The sequence below is a fragment of the Pteropus vampyrus genome, unplaced genomic scaffold (assembly GCF_000151845.1).
Source record: "Pteropus vampyrus isolate Shadow unplaced genomic scaffold, Pvam_2.0 Scaffold221, whole genome shotgun sequence".
NCBI lineage: Eukaryota > Metazoa > Chordata > Mammalia > Chiroptera > Pteropodidae > Pteropus > Pteropus vampyrus.
This window is the reverse complement of record NW_011889002.1, coordinates 806948-825566: the sequence shown is the minus strand read 5'-3', so window position 1 is coordinate 825566 and position 18619 is coordinate 806948.

Below are 18619 nucleotides of genomic sequence, written 5' to 3'. Positions count from 1 at the left end.
CAACATATTGTTTGCCATAGCAATTGCACCATTTAACATTTACACCAATAGTGCACAAGAGTTCCAATTGTTCCATGTCCTCCTCAACACTTGTTATGTTTTGGCTTTTTTTAAAAAAAAATTGTATAGTAGCCATCCTAACTGGTGTAAGGGAATACCCCATTGTGGTTTTAATTTGCATTTTCATATCCATAGTTCTTTATGTTCCCCTTTAGTCATCTATTATAGCAAAAATAAACATAAATAATTTGAGTCCTAAGTCTTCAAGAAATCATTTTATGCCATTTTAATTTCTTTACATTGTTATTATTATTTTCAAAATATTTTACTTTTGGTTGTGCTTTAAGTCCAGAATTCATCTATTATTTCTTTGTTTGTAGCTGTTCTTCAGTTGCTGATAGTACTGGATCTGGAGGATTTCTCAAGCATCTCCATTTTGCGCTGGGGTCGGTGTTTTCGGAACTTCAATTAGCTCAATGGCAAAGTCAGGGCTTCTGGTATATTATCCTGCTGATGGCCTCTCTCTGGTTCTTGAGGCTGTACCTGCATTACCTTAGCCAGTGGCTTTTCCTCCAGGCCATTTCAGCTCCTGTTACAAAGTGAGTACTTTTCCCTGAAAGTCAAAGAGATGCATTTTCATCTTGATAGGCCAAATGAAAGTACAAAACTCCTCTCCCCTCCATTTACCATAAGACCTAAAATGCAGGTATGATTTGAAAAGACAAAAATGTTTTTATCTAAAAGCAGAAACGTCTATTACAGTTATATTTTCATGAGCCTATATATACAAATATATAACTGGTACATCAATATATATTTAAATTTTAGCAGATTCAAATATGTTCTAATATCTGGGCAAAATCCAACAAGGAGTTTAGCAACAATATTTTATTCTATTTTGATTTTATCAGAGTGACTTAGGCTAAAGGTATTTTAGAAGTAATGTAAGTATGATTTATCACCTATACTCAGAGAGGCAAAGATTGCTTCTTCTGCAAAATGATTGAATTCAAACAATTACCAAACTCAAGCCCAGGCAGCTTTCTGGGCCATTATCCTCTGGAAAAAGATGACACTTTAAAGGTTATCTCTCCATAAACATGATTCCATAGACACTATAGATAAACAAACAGATAGATATCGATACAAGTAAAATTCATTTTCTCAAATGTAGATGATACAGATAAAAATAAAGATGTGTGTATATTTTCAATTAAAAAGACTGTAAACAACTTTGAGACACTATAAAAAGGAGCATATGTATATATCACATATACACACACACGTAGTTTTTGATTGTTTTTTGAAATTAAATCATAGGTAACTGAATGCTATAGAATATGTAACTTTATATATACTAAATAAACATATCTTCAAGGGAAAATTTTACATAGATATAATATTACTTCTCTTCATTCTTTTTTTCGCCTTCTCTTTCTTTTTTTTCCCCTTTCTTTTGTGTGAAGATTTCCAAAGCAGAAAGAACAAATGTTGTATGCTTGAGCTAGTTGCTTTTTGCTATCCACTATAGTATTTCTTTAATAGAAAAAAAAAGCTCAATCTTTATTGGTTGTTAATAAAATAAAACTGCAAAAAATATATCTTGACAGCTCAGTTTATCCAATTTCTTAAGCAACAGAGACCTAAGGTATTATAGGATATTTTGCTGGCTATTGTCTATGTCTGCCAGCTTGAATCATTCATTAACTCCATGTCACATTGTAATTGTAAGACATGACAATAACTATAGCAACAATGAGCATTTCTTCTGCTTTTACTCTATTTTAGATCCTCTGATAAGAAATGTATACACATTATTTGATATTCACAACAGCATAAGAACAAAGCATAAAACTTCCTTAAAGCAAAGATTAGGAGTAGGTGAAATGAAGAAGTCTTTTTAGTAGACAGCGGATAAGGAGAATCCATGAGCAGAATTAACTACAAAACAGCTTTACAAAGGCTGCACTGTAGGGGAGGGAAAACTTAGAGTGCAAGAAAATTTACTGCGTGAAAAGAGGGTGCCAAAGCCTAGGTCTAGGCTGCTTGAATCACTGGGCTCAGCTTGCATTCAACCCTTAGGTCCTTAGGTTGTGCCAAGTTGCCCCTTTTAGAACAACTAAGAAATCTGACATTTTTTCTAGTTAGCAGTATTGATATTGTTATATTTAGGAGTCTATTTAGAGGAATCGCAAGTAAAATTAATCAGCTATGCTAAAACTCTGAGAAATTATTAGATTTATTTGCATTTCTGATTTCTGCTAGCTGTTGACCCATTAGTAAGTCTGCTGGCATATTTTACATTTCAAATACCAGTGAGTATGCGTGAACTGCAGGGAAGTCCTTAGTCTATAGAATACTCTGCTCAGTGGATAAAATTTATATCCTTCTATGTTTGCATACAAGAACAATGAACAATGCAAAATTTGCCTTTTCCTTGAAAATGAGCTGTTGAGGTGGTAGTAAGGAGTCAAAAAAAAAAAAAAAAAAGATGAAGACTCCTAACACTATTTTGGAATACTGTTAAGTGTCAAATTTTCTATGTTAAAAATAATAAAGTGAAGCACATAATTCTTTAAATTGTTTTGTATGCCTGGAATTTTGTATAATTTCTCTTTGCACTAATATTTTCTTTGTGTTCTCACAGATTCCATTTTTCCCCTCTCACGGTTGAGCTTTGCTACCCACCTTCTTCACTTCACATGGGAGAAGAGTTACTTGTGGTTGTGCTGGGGCCTTTAATGCTGAACGCAATGGTACTTCCTTTGGTTCTGATCAGATGGGGCTGTCAGCTACTGTTTGCCTGCTGCCCTGATGTCTTGTCAAAGTTAATCATTACCATGGGACTATGGACAGTTCTAGACCCATTGGCAGTGTTTATTGTGGATACTATCCTGGGGGTAAGTCAAGTAAAATAATCGAGATATCAGTCCTTGACAGAGAATTTAGCATTAGTGCACAAATCAATTGACATGGAAAGTTTAAAAAATCATGAACAATTCACTGTTCATTTTAAATTGAAGTTTTTAAGTTTTTCCTCATAATAAAAATTATGGCTATCTAATATAAATGATTTAAGTGTAATTTTAACTATTTTAAATTAAAAACAAAAAAAGCCTTGCAAAATAAGCAGGAAATAATGTTGGAGTCAAATCCAAGCTAGTTGGCACATTTTCAAAATTACTATAAAGAAGCTTTATTTTGTAACTTTTTGTTGGTAACTATTTTTAATATTAAGGATTTTCATAGTAACACTTTACATAAAAGTAACCATACAGTAGTTCCTTTAATTGGTTATTTATTTGCTTTAGGATATAATACTTACTCTTCTGTATTAAATATACTGGAGAAGAAGAACAAGAGCTTTTTAAACATTTCTAAGAAATAAAAATTTAAAAATGACTCCATAGGCATTTATTTTGACTTTTGGACACTTATGAAATGAGAAAAACGGTGCGTTTTCACCCTAAAATAATAGTTCAAGGGTTTCATGAGTATGAATGATATTCTAGAGTATAAAATGACGTATAAACAATGGTAATAACGCTTCTAATATTTGAAGAGCACTGCATTTTTCAAGCACTTTCACACAATTTATATGATTATATATTTACGATAACCCTGTAAGTTGATGGGACAAGTGTTCTTCTCACTTTACAACTAAGAGAACTTAAACATACATACTTTCATGACTTGTCCCAGGCTACATAGTCAGCATCCACTGCAACTAGACTAGAATCCATATTGTAAATTCCGAGGCTGATTATTTTTTCTCCATCATACTAAAATCTCAAAGTTTGAATCAATATATTGTCTTGTGAAATCAAATATATTGTATTTCTGATGACAATTATTTGTTTATATCAAAATATTTAATTTACTCATGAATGTCTGGGCTATAATTTGAGGCAAAATTGATGTAAATATTAATGTGAATGTATTGCCACATTCAAATCTCTTGTTGCTTTGAATCTGGAAGGCCTAGAATTTCCTGGTGAGTATTACTGGAATACACTGGTTCTCAAACATTAATCTGCATTAAAATCTATCGCAGGTCTTGTTAAAACACATATTGCTGGGTGCTGCCCTTAGAGATTCTCCTTAGGTAGGTCTGCAGGAAGGCTCAAGAATTTGCATTTCCCAGATGACAATGATGTTGTTAGTCTAGGACCACAGTTTTCAGAAACACTGACATTATAGCTACGTAGGATAGATCTAGAGAGCATGCTCATGCTGGGAGGACCTAGGAATGCTAGTATAGCTTAGAAGGGCCAAAGCTCTAGCAAGGCAAAGCTCAATGGGGAAGCTCTCAGGTCCTGCCTATTAACTACCCTCCACAACCCAACATTTGGTTACTTTATCTAGTTTCATTGAAGCTGACAAAAGCTTTCGATCAGATTACCAAACCAAAATTAAAGGTATTATCAAATAATGGAGTAATTCAAGCCAAAAAACACTTTAGTTTGGAGTCATCAAATTTTCAAACAATTTCAATAAGCAAAGGGAAAGGAAATCTAAATTTCAACTAAATTTTTTTACTGTAGATCTGGCTATGAAATATAGGTCCAAGCAAGAGAGCAGTTGGATACCATACATAAATCAATATGATCAAATGCTCATTTATAAAGTTATCTTAATTTGTGGATGAATATTTCATAACTGGTATACTTCTTTTAAGAAGAAAAAAGTTCTACAATTGGTATATATGTGTGTAGATTATATTTGTTGTGTCAAACACATCATAACGATGAGTTGTTTAGATGAATCTGCTTGTTAAGTGTATTTCAAATGGATGCTACCATTAATAATGTGCTTTTAAAACTAAAGACCAAACTGCTTCTAAACTGCATTTATAAAGATCTTGTCCTGGATGCTGTGGTAAGCAGGTAAGCAGCTGGAATCAGCAAAGCCTGTTGCTGTTTTTATTTCTATTTTTTCAGGCCACAATATTTTAGAGCAGTGCATCTTCAACTTTAATGTGCTTTCAAGTCATCTGAGGATGTATGAAAATGCAAATTCTGATTTAGCATGTGGGGCCTGAGATTTTATATTTAACGGACTGGCTTTTTTAGGCTTTGCAGGAGAATTCTGACTGTTTATTTCTTAATGGAATGACCTCTGCTAGAAATGTTTAGAAATCACAGACAAGTGCAATAGTTTACTCTGCAATCATTTAACATTATTAAAGTGAATTAAAAGCAATGCACATTGAGACTACCAGTCCCACTGCTAGGAATTGGAGGTACAGTCATGTGTCACAGAAAGCTTATCAGTATTTGGAAGACTGACCTGTTTTCACGTTCTAGCCTGTGAGCATACACTGAAACCTCAATACCATTAAACACTTGATGACAAGTCAGAAGAAGGAGGCTTGTCAGTCATGAATGGCTATGCTTTTTACCCCATCTCTGTTTTTTCACTCTGCAGATTAGCTTTATTCTGTTTCTGAGTGAACTGAGCTAAAACCAACTGAATTTTGTCCACATTCCTACTTCTCTCAGACTCTAGGTTAGCAAGGAAACTCTGCCATCAAGATTTGTTGAGCCGAAGATGTAGAAAGGAATGTTGTCTGCATTCTGGTAGGATCATATCTCATGCCATCTCCCAATTTTAACTAGAGGCCTAATGTGCATATTGAACAGGCGTGGGCACTTACTTGATTCTATTGCAACGTCACGTGGAAAGCCATTTGGAGAGGATGAGGAGCTGTCCCTTATGATCTTCTGAGATCTCCTCATAAGAAATCACTGGAAAGATTTTCCCTAGAGAAATTAATAGCTGAATTGTCCACTCTATCAAAGGCAGCTGAAAAAATGAGCAGTCCTAATATACTGTGGGGCCTCTGGTGTGATTTATCGGAAAGTAGCCTCCAGCATGGCCATTCAGAAGTCTGTAACCAGTTCAGAGGTCTGTAACCTGATGGAAGCTGACTTGGATCTTAATAGTTGACTGTAGCACCCATACCTTTCTCTACTAGCTGAAGGCTCATTCCCAGTCTGCACAATTATTAATTCTCCAGTTAGAATCCATCTTGTCTCACTGTAAATGGCATCTATTTTTGCTGTCTTTAAAAAACTCTAAAGCTAAATATAATCCACAGATGAGTAGCACTGGAGTCCACACTTGGGCACTCTCATTAATTGAATCAAAATATATATTTTAATATGCTCTCTGGTAATTTAACATCACACCGAATTTTGAGAAGTACTACTCTAAAGCAGTGGTTCAGAAAGGGAGATCCCTGGAGCAACAGCAGTAGTGTCACCTGGAACTTTACAGAAATGCAAAATCTCAGGCCCTGACTCAAATTTACTGGGTCGAAACTCTGAAAAGTGGCCCATCCTCTGGGAAGGAGTTGTGTGTTTTAACAAGCTGGGGATCACCTGTGTTTGATTCGGATCAGCCAGCCAAAAGAGGTACTACCTAATTCTACTGATAGTTCTTGTTCTAAATTAATTTTTCTCATGGCAATCTAGAAGGAGATGAGGCAGGTGGAATGATTTAAGCCTGAAGCATTGAGTGGCTAATAACACTTGATATTGCTAATAACACTTTGCCAGAGTCTTGGTTTGCTGGCTCAGAGGTTAGCGATGCATTTCCTGACCCCCATTGAATGATAGCATCCTCAACATTTCCACTGAGTTCATAATTTCTTTCTCTGCCTGAGCCCAAATCTAGATAAAAAGTAGAGGAAAATTTTTCTATTGGATGTTTTAACTGAGCAGTATACATTATGTACTCTCTGCACAAGATTTTAAAGGATACAGAATAAATATGGCATTGTTTCTGCCCTAAATATAAATAATGAGATAAGAATAATACACAAGAATAAAGATCAAACAAAGGTAGAATGCAATCATTTTCAGGCAACCAATTCTTAAGACTCCATTAGAAGTGATTGTGGAGTGATAGAAAAAGCACAGAGTTAGAGTCAGGGGAACTGGTTCTGGTCCCAGCTCTATCATTTGTCAGCTATATGATTAATGTTGGGTAAATCAGTTAACTTCTCCAGCTTCAATTTCCTCATATGCGTCATAAAAAAGTAATAATATCTACAAATATTAATACCTACCTTATTCATTTCACTATACTGTTGGATGAATCAAATGAGACACCAAATGGGTTTAACTTTTGAAAAAATCTAAGGCACCATATGCATAAAATGAAAAGAACAAGAATAAGGATTATAACAGTGTGATGATATCTATGCTTTGTGAATGATGCAAGATGTGACAGCTATTGCCCCACGGTCAAGGCAGGAACTTAGAATCTAGTGAGAAAACCAAAATAGACACACAAAAAGAGGTAGAATGAGCAGTGTGTGATGAATATCATTTGGGAGGCACTTGGCTCGTTTCCTTATATCTTTCAGGTCTTTGCTCAAATGATACTTTTTTAAAGACATATTTTATGATTGAAATAGTTAATAACACTCCCATCTCTCCTACCTTTTTTATCTTCTTTATATTTTCTTCATAATATCCTCTATCGTATCCTGTATATTATTTAATCTTACTTATATGCTTGTCCCCTTGACCCCCAACACACACACTTAAATGTAAGCTCCAAATAAGTAGAGCTTTTGTGTAATTTTATTTGCTCTTTTATCTTCAGAGCTTAGTGACATACAGTAGGCACTTAATACAATACATGTGGGTCAAATAAATGATTAGCATCTATTGATTAGATTATGTTATTGACATCAAATATCTATGTATTTTTTTTTTTAAGTTTCATTTGTTAAGCCCATGTCTTTTCATTTACCTTTAAAAAACAGCAGAAAGGTAAGATCTGAAATAGGAGAAATGCATGACAATCCTTGCAGATCCGCTGCCTAAAGTTCTAGCAAGTCTCACATTTTGCCAGGCAGACCAATTAACAAGTATAGAATCTAAAAAAAAAGTTTTTGTGAGGCAAAAGCAGTAGTTGAGAATAGGGACATCTAAATTCTAGTCACTGCCCAATCACTAAAGGATATTTTGGTATAGGGAAAATACAGATTAACTTCTCTCGGCTTCTGCTTTTATCCATATATATGTGATTTGTGTTAGCAAGTTTTGAACATGCCCTTTTAAAGCTATATTTATATAATTGTCAGTTTAAAAACTAAAGAAATTCTGTCTCCTGTCTTACATTGTAAAAAAAATACCTTATTTTACATTTATATTGCATATTACTTCTACTTGATATCATAAAAGTCATAATTAAAAAACATTCATGCTTTATAAAACTCAAAGGTCAAAGACGTCATATGGCAATGCTTTAGGTTTTTCAGCATTTTATATTTGTTTGTGAAGACCTCATTGCCTTGTATTTATTTCTAACCCATCATAGAATATGTTTTTTCTTATCTAAAATAAGGACTTATTGTTAAATTGACCTAATGTAAACTTTGGTTTTCAAGCTTATATTAAATAGCCTGTTAACTTTTTTTTTTTGTTTTAAAATAAGCCATCTATTTTATGCACGGCACAAATTAAATTCCTTTCAAATCTACTACAGAAAGTAAGGAATCTTTCCATCACCATATTTAATTTCTTCATATCTTGTGCTCATTAAATTCAAAAGTTAATAGTACATAAATAAAACATGGTTTTTACTTTATGAATTGTACATATTTAAAAGCTTATAAGGAAAATGAGAAAAATTTGGTAAACTGAGCAAATCCAGTCTTTTTCTTTTTCTTTGTGCAGCTGAAGGTCTAATGATATTTAGTACCTTGATAATTTAATTTAAAAACAAATTATAGTATCATAAGGTTTTTGTGTATGTAAATTAATCTAATTTGATGATCAGTGTTTATATGTATATTTTTAAATTTATGTTTTCTTTTGGCAGCGGCTTACACATAATGGGGAGACTCCTGTAGCTGATGCAGCAAAGCTATTCTGGGTATTTGAAAGAATCATGCAATCAGGAATTCTTGGTATAATGCTCACGGTGTTAATTTACATCCTCCTGTTCATCATTTCTTCTTTGATTTTATATTTGTATTGTCTCAGGTAAGGTGCTTCAATCTTTTTGTTTTTCAGAGTGTTCATTTTCTGTTTTGCTTTATATGATTAGGCTATGAGAACACCTTTAAATTAGAGAAGTCAGAACCATGTCTTCATGGTTAAGGTAGAAATCTCCTTGGTTGCATGTAGCAACTGTCACGAAGGCTAGCCAAGAAATTATTTGATTTCTGTGGAAATAGTTTTTCCATAATAGATACAGCTAATTTTGCAGTAAATTTGTTTGCTCTATACTTGTGTCTTCAAACTAGAGACCAACAAAAAACAAAGAGTAATCCCTTGATATTCAATGATATTCTGGAAAATTTTTTGAGGTTTGTTTAAAATTTTATTTTCCTCCTTCTTCTAACCTTTCTTCCCACCGTTTCGCCTCTGCCCAAATTTCCAATAGAAGAATCAGTCTTCAGTTTTGATCCTGAATATCAGAGAGTTTGGCTTGCCAAGTTGTTAAGTTAGCAAGCAAATTGTAAAGAAAGACCAAGAAAGCAACAAATACAAGGCAGTATAAAAAATGCTAGGAAAGCTTTTCACTCTGCTGATGTTTTCTTTTGCTAAGCAGAAGCTTTTTAGGTTTTGTTGTCTGTACTTTTTAAACACTAATTTGAAAAGATATATGCACCTCTATGTTCATTGCAGCATTCTTTAAAATAATCAAGATATGGAAGCAATCTAAGTGCCCATCAATATACAATTGGTTAAAGAAGATGTACTAAATGTATACAATGAAATATTACTCAGCCCTAAAGAAGAATGAAATCTTACCATTTGCAACAACATGGATGGATCTAGAGGATATTATGCTATGTAACATAAGACAGAGAAAGACACCATATGATTTCATTCATACGTGAAATCTAAAAAGCAAAATAAATGAACAAACAAAACAGAAACAGACTCAAAGATTAGAGAACTGATGTTTGCCAGGTAGAAGGGGCGTTGAGGGGCTAGGTGAAAAAGGTGAAGGGATTAAGAAGTACAAATTGGTAGTAACAAAATAGTCACAGGGATATAAAATATAGCATAGGGAATATAGTCGATAATACTGTAATAACTATGTATGATGCTAGGTGGCACTAGACTCATCAGGGCATTGCTTCATAAGTTATATAAATGTCTAACCACTATGCCGTACACCTAAAACTAATATAAAATAGTATTAAATGTCAACTGTTACTGAAAAATAAGCTTAAAAAACCATTTTGATATCCATGAAATCAGTGCCAAAACCAATGTCATGAAGCTTTCCTTCTATGATTTCCTATAGAAGTTTTGGAGTTTCAGGTCTTATATTTAAATCTGTAATTCATTTTGAGTTTATTTTTGTGTATAGTGTAAGATAGGCATCCAATTTCATTCTTTTGCATGTGTATATCCACTTTACCCAAACACCATTTGTTGAAGAGACTTTTTTTTCCCATTGTGTATTCTTGGCATCCTTGTTGGAGATAGTTGACTGTATAAGGATAAAATTATTTCTGGGGTCTCTATAGTCTGTTCTGTCTATCTGTCTGTATTTACGCCATAACATACTGTTTTAATTACTGTAACTTTATAATATAATTCAGCAATTACACTTCTGGGGATTTATCCAAAAGAATTTAAAATCAGGATCTCAAATAGATATTAGCACTCCCATGTTCATTGTAGCCCTATTCATAATAGCTAAGAAGTATAAATAACCTTTATCCATTTAACAGATGAATGGATGAAGAAAACATTATATATATACATATATATATATATATATATATATATATATATGAATTTGATTCAGTCTTAAAAAAGAAGGAAATTCTGCAATACGTGACAATGTGGATGAACATTGAGGACATTATGCTAAGTGAAATAAACCAGTCACAGAAGGACATATACTGCATGATTCCACCTATATGAAGTATCTAAAATAGACAAAGTCATAGAAGCAGGAGTAGAATGTTTGTTATCAAGGGCTAAGGGAGGAGGAAATAGGGAGTTGCTGTCTAAAAAATAAAAAGTTTCAGTTATACGAGATTATACTCTAGAGATCTGCTGTACAATACTACACCTATAATTAACAATACTGTATTATACACTTAAAATGGTTAAGAGGGTAGATTTTATGTTAAATGTTCTTACCTTAATTTTAAAAAAAGTACTCTGAAGAAGCCAACACAGGAGTCTCTGAAAGCGCAGAGAAAAGGAACCAACACAGGTCTGAAGCAGAATAGGGGCAGCAGCCAAACACTTCATTTGATATATAACGTGAGTAATTTTTGAAGGTTTAATATAATTTAACTAGAAGGAAAACAGAGGTATTCATGTTTGTAGGCATAATGGACATGTTTAAAACCATATCATCATGAAAGTGTTTGATACATTTGGCTAATCAAAAGTATTTTGATATATCTGGAGTAGAAGACATAAGGTGATTGCAGTTGGCTGAGATGAGATTAGAAATGTAGTCAAGGACCACATGATAAGTCTTGAATGTCATGTTGTGGAGCTTGTTCTAATGGCAAAGTGAAAACACTGAAAGATTTTAAAACTTTAACTTTAGGAAGATCATGCTGCTTTCTAGTAGAAGCGAAGGAGAGTTTAATTGTGGCCAGGTTGGAAGAGAAAAATCTAGTTATAAAGACATTTTAGTAGGCTAGGCAAAGAGTATCAAGAGCCTTAACAAAGATAGTGATGCAGGGAATGGAAAGTTATGGGATATTTAAGAAATAAGAGATACAATGTAATTTTTGAAAGTTCAAGGTGACGAAAAGGATGACATTTAGTAAACTTAAGTTTTGGAATTGGGCAGATAGGTGGATGACTGCAGCATTCTTAGGGACAAAGATTACATAAAGAGTAAACGTTTAAAGAAGATAATTAAATTTTTATTCATATTGACCTTGAGATATCTTTGATATTGCCAAGGGAAAATACATAAGAAGTTGAATAGATAGTGCAGAATTCAGAGAAAACAATATGAACTATGGATTTGTGTGTGTAAAACCAGTTTAATTTATTTGTCTGATAGAGTTTACATTACAGTGGGCTAACTGAGGAAAGGATAAAGGCATAGAATCAGGACTTGGATAAGTTCTTTTATAAGGCTACACTGTAAATAGAAAGTAGTTAGAAAAAGATATTTAATAAAGTAGTTTTTAATATGCTTGTGGTTTGAATATATATGCACATCTCTCTACGTCTATATACATGTATGCATATATGAAAATTCTAAAAGAAAGAAAAATTTTGAAAATGCCTAAGCAAGAGAAGATGATTGATTGAGCAAGGTCTCTGAAGACATGAGGCAGAGGACATGTGGAGATGAAACTTAGATTTAGGAAAGACATCTTTTTTCTTGATGTGATAGGGAAAGAAATAAGGGTGAAAGCAAATGCATGGAGGTTCCTGGCAAGGTGCCATGGTGATGAAGGAGTTCTCATATAATAGCCATTATCACTTTCTATGAAATGGGAGATGAACTCACTCCTTAATTCTTCCTTCAGTAGACTGAAGGGGACTTTACATTACTAACATAGCTGTACTAAAATTGTCTAATTCTCCAGGGGATGTTTGTTGCTTAGGCACAGGCTTGCTTTACATTTTGACATGTCATGAGCACTGCATGTCATCTTTCAGAGCACTCACTTTCCTAGTAGAGAAGAAAGGCTTTTGTGATCATTCAGTTTTCATCTGACTACTAACTTGTTATATGACCGTAGGCAGAGATATTCATTTGCTAGATTTTTAGGTATTTTCTTGTGTAACATGATAAAGATAACACATATATTTAGATCTTATAAAAGGCTCTACATTTATCATTACTATTTTAAATGACTAGGGTTTCCTAGAGAAGTTAAAGAAATAAAGTAATACATCATGTAGTTTAGACTTTTGGAGGATAGAAAAATTATTGGATAATATTATGTATTATTTATTCCCACATGAATATATATCTTTTCACTTAAAATAAGATGAAAGTTTATAACCATGCTTTTCTTTGTCCAAAGTCTACATTTTTATTGTCAGGACAACATATAAAGTGTGAAAAAGCAAGCACAGAATTTATACACTAAAAAACTAGGATTTAATCTTTTACTACCTAAAATAAAGTTTTTCTTTTTGTATTAATAAAGCAGAAATAGTCCCCTATGGGGAAGTGTGAATAGAAAGAGTAGGAAGCTTTAAAATGGATAGAGATCTGATTGAGGAAAAAGCAAAAATAGATAGAATGTCTAGTCATCATAGAGAATGAACCTGAGAAAATCCAGGAGAAATAAATAAGTTTTGTTTACTCAACCTAGCCTCTCATTCTTCTCCATGCTTAACTCATCCTATTCAGAACTAGGCACCCTCAGTAACCCCACACACGTTTTACTTGTATTTTAGAAGCCAATGATCTTATGATTCCTTTGGATAATGATAGTTATAATAATCACTCACAGAGAAAATACCTGCGTTTTCCATATGAAGAAATAAAATCACTCCAAATCTCTCTTTACTGATGTTTGCAAAATATCTTTCTCTGAAATAGTGGAGAGCTGGGCAGCTCAGTTCTTCCATGAAGCACACGTTGTCCTCACTGGATGCATCTTGTCAAGTAAGGTTTTGCTTCTGGCATAAAAGTAGGCAAAGAAACAGAGACTTAAGAATTCATCTTAGTGATAAAAGCCAATGTGGATTTGTGCATGTTGACTGATTTAGGTTAGCATTTTTAATTCACATGATAAAGCAACAATCCTACCTCTTTCTGGGCTCTGTTGATCAGTTGCTGTGAAAACATGTGATAATATGGCTAGCATTAAAGGAGTACAAAGGAGAGGAAGTCTGTTGTGCAGGCTGTTAATATACAATTTTGTCTAGCTCTGGGCACTGGAAACTCCACATTATGGGGACTGGCTGTGCAAGCTCCAGATTGGACACTATTGAGTTTGGCTGATTTGATCTCATTCCTCTAAGAGCCTGAGTAATTTCTTGCTGAAAGGTTTCTACTAGAGAAAATCTCACTCCTGTAGCTGTAGTAGGTGAGCTGGGTGTAATTATTTGGACTGGATTTTATAGGTTTTAAAAATGAAATTTTAAAATGATTTTTCCTTATCATAAGAAGAATAGGTATTATTTAGAAACAATCAAAACTATAGAAAAGAATCAAAAGTTAAATTAAAAAATACCAATAAATGAAACATTGTTAATCTTTTGGTAAATTTATTTTAACCTTTTCCTCATGTACATTTATTTTTACAAAGTTGAAATTATACTGTAAGTATAACTTCATCTGTCAATTTTAAACAATATTATATAATGTTTTCATATTCTTTACTTATTTCATGAATATTTAATGCTCATGTAATATTTTATACTACAGAAACAGTATAAAATATTTAAATATTTCTTTAGTCTTGGAAATAGATTTTCATTTTTGTTAATCTTATAAATAATTCTGATGAACAACTTAACTCAAGGGCTTTTCATATTTTAAAGCATTCTTTGAATAATGTCTTAGACACCCAGAAATACTGGTTCAAAGTATGATATTTCTAAGACACTTAGTAACTGTTGCAAAATTGTTTTCTAGAGATGTTATATGGATTTATTCTTTCATAGCAATGAATGAGGGAACTTACCAAACCATGTTCACATCATGTGTTAAGCTTTTATAATCTAATATAAGAAATGAATTCTCATTCTTTTCTAAGTGTGTATTTCTTTGTTTACTACTAACTAAACATTCTTAATGTGCTTGTCATTCCATTTGTATTTCCTCTTTGTGAATTGCATTTTAAATGTCCTTTTGCCTTTCTATAGAGTACTCAAATGTTTTTCTTATTGAATTATATAATATATAAATACATATTAATCTGTTATATTTTTAAAAGATATTTTCTCCATGTGATAATTACATTTTAAATGTAATTTTTATTATTTTTATTTTTTAATTCCAGTTGATATTCATTATTTTTTATATTAGTTTCAGGTGAACTGCATAGTGATTAGATATTTATATAATTTAAAAGTGATTGCCCCAGTTAATCTAGTACCCACTTGGCACTATACTTAGTTATTACAATATTATTGATTATATTCTCTATGTTGTACTTTACATCCCTGCAACTATTTCGTAACTATCAATTTGTGCTTCTTAATACCTTCACCTTTTTCACCCAGCCCCCCAACCTCCCTTCAATCTGGCAACAATCAGTTTATTCTCTGTATCTATAAGTCTGACTTGATAAACTATCTCTTTAAAAATATGTTTTCTCATTCAGAAATTTTATAACTGTTTACTTCTATTTTTAGAAAGTTTGAATTTTTTTCATTGAACTTATATAAGCTATGTAGAAGTCATCTAATATGTCAAGGATAGTGTCAAGATCTAAATGAGGTAATCTTTAATCTTTTACTTGTCTGTTCTTTACATTGGTGTTATTTTTAAATATTAACTCTTTTCCATTTTGTCTTAGTTTTAATTTAAGTATTTTTAATTTTTCGACCTATGTTTTCAGTATGATAAACAGAGCTTCTTTTTTCTAGAGCTTCTTTGAAAACATTTACCTTTTTACCAGACTTGTATATATGGCCATCTATAGGCACTGGCATAAAGAAAATCTGTGAGGACCGTCTATACCTCTCATGGTGTTTTATTCATATTTGGCTTTGCAACATTCTTCATAACCTTTTTGAGTAAAGCTTCTGTTGATGTTATATGGATCTTTTAACTCTAAATTCTTTATCTGAATAGTCCAAAAGATCTAGAGGCTGCTTACATATTTCTTTATAACATGTAGAAAATAAAAAATCACAGTTTAAATGTCTGATTTGTTTAAACTTTTCTGTTCCTGGAAGCTGTACACAAATCTAAAAGACTGGTACTAGAGTTAATTAGTTTTGGGGGTGCTGATGTCTTCTTAATCATTGACTTAATAGTTCCAAATAGCCTTATAAGTTTTAGCTGCTGTCATTTATTACTTAGGAAAATTAATTTAGATGAAAATAATTTAAAGGCAGATTTTGATGAGAATGTTATGAGCATATTCATTGTCCAGGGAATATGTATAAGATAATCAAAGATTTTCTACTTTATAAATCAATCTCCTTTGCAAGGATACTAAGGCAAAATATTATTTGTCATGTAGAGAAAAATTTATTAAAAAGGTCTCATTAATATATAGCTAAACAATTTTCATCCCCTTGGAAATTGTCACCTAGTTAGGCTCGACAGGCAGTTATGGACTATACACATTATGATATACTCGTATAGGTATATGAATATTTAAAAGTTTTAGATGTTACATTGTGTCAACTCCAGTAAAGTAAATGATTGTAACCGAAATAGCTTATTGCTGTGGGAATAGATAAATTCACTGATCTTTCACTTGCCAAAAGTCCGTTAGTATCCCCTCTCTGTTCCTCAGATCTTAAGCTCTCTCATGTGGGCTGTTGAGTTTATGCTATATACATCTTTCATATTTTCTTCAGCAAATAGAGAAATCTATTTTTACCTCAATTATCCTCATCTGTAGCTGCATGAAACTGAGTCAGAGATAAACTGAATATTCCTTGACATTATGTTCTCTCAAAAAAAGAAAATTAAAGCTGGCCAGTTAAGTCTAAATTGTTAATTGGTCACTTTGATGAATTAGCTTTTGATGAATTAGCTTTTGGTAAATTAGCCTGCTTGCAATACTTCTAGGATAAAAGAAACTAAAATAATCTACTGGAACTTTTTGATGAATTAGCTTTTGGTAAATTAGCCTGCTTGCAATACTTCTAGGATAAAAGAAACTAAAATAATCTACTGGAACTTTTATTTTTATCCCAAACTTGTTGGAAACTGACATGTGAGTTTTAACCAATGACAAGCAGGTGTCAAGAATGTATGTGTAACTGGATGACATAGTCTTATTGGAAGAGTCCAAATCCCTGACTTGAGCTTGTTTTAGGCCACAATGAGATGAGAAATTGCCTTTTCTACTTCCATGTGAGTACTTGCATCTGACAGCATAGTTAATGCACATGAGCCAGTATTGATCCCCACCTCTCTGTCAGCATTATGTATAATCTATAAAACTCTTCCTGAAGAATTTCATCATGCTTATCACTAAAACAATTGTACAAATAATCAAACAAAAAGCACACCTATTGTGGCTTGCTGCTACAAGCCAATGAAGATTATATGTGCATAAAATGATGTCAAACTTTTGAACCATGTATTTTAAATGTTACTTAAATAGTCAAGTCAGAATTAAAAAGAAATACAGTAGCAAAATAACATGAAAGTGCACTGGGGACAAAGGACAAGGTTGTTGACTCTAAGATTCACCATTCTCTTCTCTAGAAAAATGGCTAGAACACAATAGATATACAATCAGTATTTGTTGAATTAAAAACATGAATAAATAAAATAATACATTTTCTTAATGATGCACCTTCTTTTTCAAATAAAATATGGCTCATAGACTCTATGTTCAAATAACACTAGTTCCCAAGTGTTTTTCATTTTGAGCTCTCAACTGGAAAATAATGAAAAAGTGTGAAAAGTTATATGCACAGCTCTTACATGTGTTAATTTGACTTATCAAAGTGATCAGAATAGATTTTTTGTTTAAATTCTTTGGCAACAGCCAATTTAAAAAAAAATTGCATTGCAATATGGAGGGAGTTTAAAAGAGTCAAAATGCTATACATAGCTGGGGAAATGCAAACTCTATAGGCACTGGGGAGGTGATAAACACATTATAGATGCAGAGCACTCTCTAACTCCATTCTCGCCAGTTCTCTTCTCTGACTTGGTATTTCCAAATCTCAGTTCCACTATCCCCCAATCTCCATTGATGGCTCTACCCTCCTCAGGAAGTCTTTTCTCTATAATGATCTGGAAGTAGTCTAATACGAGGCATGCTTAGATGCTCAAAACAGCAGATGAGTTCCTAGTGACCTTGGTCACATTTGCAAAGGAGTTGTCATTCTGCAATGGCACAAATGATGGAAGGTGCTTCAGCCTTTAGTCTGGGTTAAGTGCTTGAACACCACCTTTGGCGCGGGCACTGGTCATAAGACTAGGACCTCTTATTAGCCCCGTGCTTTCCCAGTGATTGAGACTTCACAGATGAGCTCGATTTTAGAAAAGATTACCACAGTTTTTCCGGTTCACCTTATCCTTTCTAGCTTGGATTTCCTTAATAAAATCAATCCATATACATAATCTGAGTCAGTACTCATATGGGAATATAAAACTGATTGTTGTGGCCATTAGAAAAAAACAGACTCTTAACCCTAATATATTATTGGCTCTCACAACCATTTCAGAATCTCCAAGTACAGGTTCAAAAAAACTTCCACCATAAGCTATGTAAACTGGCATACTAAAGACTCCATAGAGGGTTTTTAATATTTTAATTTTGGTTACTGAATAGTAATATTTGTTATTTCTGCCTTTGCCTGAGCACCTACTGTGTACCCAAGCCTGGTTCGACTATAGTATATGGATTACTTCACTTAATCTTCACAACAAATCTGCAATTCAGGACCCATTGATATCATCTCTTTTTCATAGATGGAGAAACCAAGCCTTAGTGACTTTAAGTAATTTGCCTAAGTCGTGCAGTAGGCCAGTGGCTCAGATAATATTTTTA